Consider the following 3,576-nt stretch of genomic DNA (forward strand, 5'->3'; position numbering starts at 1 on the left):
GGGGACAAAATCCAGGTGCGGAGTGCAGGACTGCTGCGCGTGTTTGGCCCACAGACAGGCCTTGCTCCTTCCGCTAAAATTGCCATCTCTTTCCTCCAAATGAAAAGTGGAAAGAAGGGTCCCTTGCTGATGCCTGAGGGAGCTCACTCGGGTGTCACTGTGGAGAACAGGCAGGGCAGGCAGAAGGTGGGAAGAAGGACAAGAGATGCGTTAGACTCGCATCGGTTCTCAACCTGTGGGTCGCGACCCCTTTGGGGGTCAAACGTCCCTTTCACAGGGTCGCCTAAGACCATCGGAAAACACATATATAATTACATACTGTTTTTGTGATTAATCACTATGCTTTAATTATGTTCAATTTGTAACAATGAAATTGGGGGTCACCACAACATGCGGAACTGTATTAAAGGGTCGCGGCATTAGGAAGGTTGAGAACCACTGCGTTAGAGGTAAAGTGATAGTGGGAACGCAGAGGGTGGAACAGAGTTGGGAGCTACGGAGAAGGATTTAGACTCAGAGAGGGTTCTGGTTTGGGATTTGAATAGTCCAGAGCTAGGAAAGATAAATTCCGTTCAGAATTGATTTTGAGATGACTGTGGGATAGACCGGTGGAAACAGCCCCGCGACAGTTGAATAAGCACTTTCAGAGACCGGCCAAGGCAGAGATCTGGGTGGTGAACCATTGGCATCTAGGTAGTCACTGAAGCCAAATAGTAAAACAGCGGTTCTCCACCCAGAGAGGCCTTGCCCCTCCCCCCAGGGGACAGTTGGCAGTATCTGGAAACGTTTAGATTGTCTCCATGGGGTGGGGACTAAGCTGCCAGTGGCATCTCGTGGGAGGAGGCCAGGGAAGCTACTACCCATAATGCACAGGCCAGCCTCCTCCCCCTCCCAATAAAGAATTTTCTAGCCCTAATGTCAATAGTGCTCAAGCCAGGAAAACCCGGAGTAGCAGCAGGTGTAGAGAGCAAAAAGAGGGATGAGGGTGACGCCCCAGAGAACGACAGACATGTGACGGATGGGCAGAGAAGCAGGCACTCGAGATTGAAAAGGAATCACTAGGGAGAAGCTAGTGGCCAAGGCAATGTCCTCAGTTACACAGGCTTTTAGCAAATCAAGGCCAAGGATGGGCTAATGGATTGCGTGCTAAAGCAGAGCCTGAAGGGGGAGACAGGTTGACAGAATCCTCGTGAATCCCTCACTGCTCCCCCACTGTCCTCCCTGGCCTGAAACACTAGGGACAGACTACCAGCAGACCTCAGGGGGTAAGCCAAGAGCTTGATGGAGAAGGGCTCTTCAGTTCTCAGCCTTTCTTAAAAGGCATGCCATGGAGAACATCGAGGAAGCACCGAAATATGACTTGGGACTTGCACAGTTAAACAAATGTGGCAGGTTCACTCTGGCTGCAGACATATGAGCCCCCTTCAAGTTTTCCTCCTCAACCAACTCACGGGGAAGAGAGCAGGTCAGCTTTTTCTCAAAACTGTATTTTCTTCCCTCGGGAGAACTCAGGTTGAAAATCCTTTTCACTAAGTCAGGGGTTCAGCCTCATTGGATTTTACTGCTAGAAATACCTTGAGATCTCATGGGGCTCTCTCTTTGCTTGCTATGTTGCTAGCCTGGCTTAGCATTTCTGAAGTTTGAGATCTGTCCTAAAGAAAACTGAAATACCTGTCTGGACGGGCCTGGCTATATTTGGATGCCCGGAGCTTCCCCTAAATTCAGCGGTTCTCAACCTGTGGGTCGCGACCCCTGAAAATACATCCTGCATATCAGATATTTACAATACGATTCATAACAGTAGCAAAGTTACAGTTATGAAGTAGCAACAAAAATAATTTTATGGTTGGGGGTCACCACAACATGAGGAACTGTATTAAAGGGTCGTGGCATTAGGAAGGTTGAGAACCACTGCCCCTAAATGGAACCCAACTCCTGAGGTAAATCCTGAAATGCATTTGTCTCATTTATCCTTCAAACTTATGTGTTTAATTCATGTACCCACCCTACCCCCAATAAGATCATGCATTTAAAGCACCTGGCACCTTGCCTAGCCCATTGTAAGTGTTCGATAAATGTCGGTTGTGCTTTCTGTTCCTTGGGTATTTTAGTCCTCAGTTCTGATCAGAGTCAAAACCAAAGGAATTTGGTAGTTCTAAGTTTTGGAGAGAAGAACCTCTCTGCCTCAAGTTCAGATTTCCAATGAAACTATGTCTTTAAACATTAACATTCAGAGAACATGTTTGCATATTCTAATGCCCTAAAAAAAATGACATATACCAGCAAACTTACTGCCTGAAGATCTATGCAACAAAATGCCATCCTTTTCTGTGGATAGCTGAGCCAGCAGTTTGTTTTACTACCTCTTCTTAAAAATAAAAGAGAAAACAAAACATACATACTTGCTTTCCATAGTACATAGCTTCTTACTCAACTTAAACAACAGTCTCCAAGCACATCAAAAATCGAGATTTTAGGTTGCTGGGTTAGAATGACTTGGCATGCAGTGGGGAGGATAGGGGGGATCTTTCAGACTGTGGTGTCCATAATCTTCTTTGTTTTAAGAGCTTAATGAAGCTCTTCCTGGGTTTCATTCCTGTTGGAGAGAGGAATAGGGAGTTAGAAGAAGAAAGGGAAAAGTTGGTAGATGGAAGACATTTCTCAAACTAGAAGATGCTATTGAACCTTTAGGCAGTTCTGTTACTGGAGCTGGTAGAGACCAAATGCCATTCTGGAAAAACTACTGTCAACTAGCCAGTACAATAACAACAAAACAAACTACATACAACGTGGGGCGGAGGGGGGTGGTTTGTTTACATAACCTGTAGTTTGTTTACATCCTCTGCCGACAATTACTACTGCACTCTCCCATCCCACAAACAATCTCACTATTCAGCGCTTCTCTCACCCCCTACTGGAGGAAGCAGGTATTTTTCCGAATTAAAGGGCCGCGGAAGTCCCTACTTCCCTCCAACTGTGTACGTGGGGAACCTCTAAGCCTTATAGTATAAGGCATAAGGCGCGAAGTTCAGCTTTGACTCAGAAGAGGATGTGTTTTTCTCTTGAAATCCTCTCTTGCACCCTTTGGGATCCGGTGTCCAAGACGACAGCCAGAGGCGCTTTTTCTTGGTCCGAAGAGAAAGGACGGGCCAGACCCAAAAGGAGGGACTTTGCTGGGGGAATGTCAGATTCCAACCCAGGGCTGCGGCCCGGAGGAGATGATGTCACCGCTGCTGCCAAGAGAGGCTGGGGGTGGAGCGGCGGAGGGGGAGCCCGCGCCGCGCCGGCTGCTGCCAAGGGAGCGTTCCGAGCCCACGTCAGGGGAGGTGTCGTGTCGGGATAAATAGGGTCCCGCAATGGCCGTGGCTGGCTGCGCTTGGGGCTGCCGCGTCCGGGACTGGGGCTGCCAGTGCGGGATCGCGCCCCGGAGGCCGAGGTCTGGCGCCGCTCGTGCGCTGCGCTCCAGAGGGCGGACACCCCCGGCCAGCCCCTGCGCCCCGCGTTGCTGCCCAGGGAGTTTGGGGGTCCTGTGCCCTAAAGGACTTCCTCTTCGGAGAGGGGAGAGAGAAAGATCGG

The sequence above is a fragment of the Myotis davidii genome, unplaced genomic scaffold, assembly GCF_000327345.1.
Source record: "Myotis davidii unplaced genomic scaffold, ASM32734v1 scaffold125, whole genome shotgun sequence".
Lineage (NCBI taxonomy): Eukaryota > Metazoa > Chordata > Mammalia > Chiroptera > Vespertilionidae > Myotis > Myotis davidii.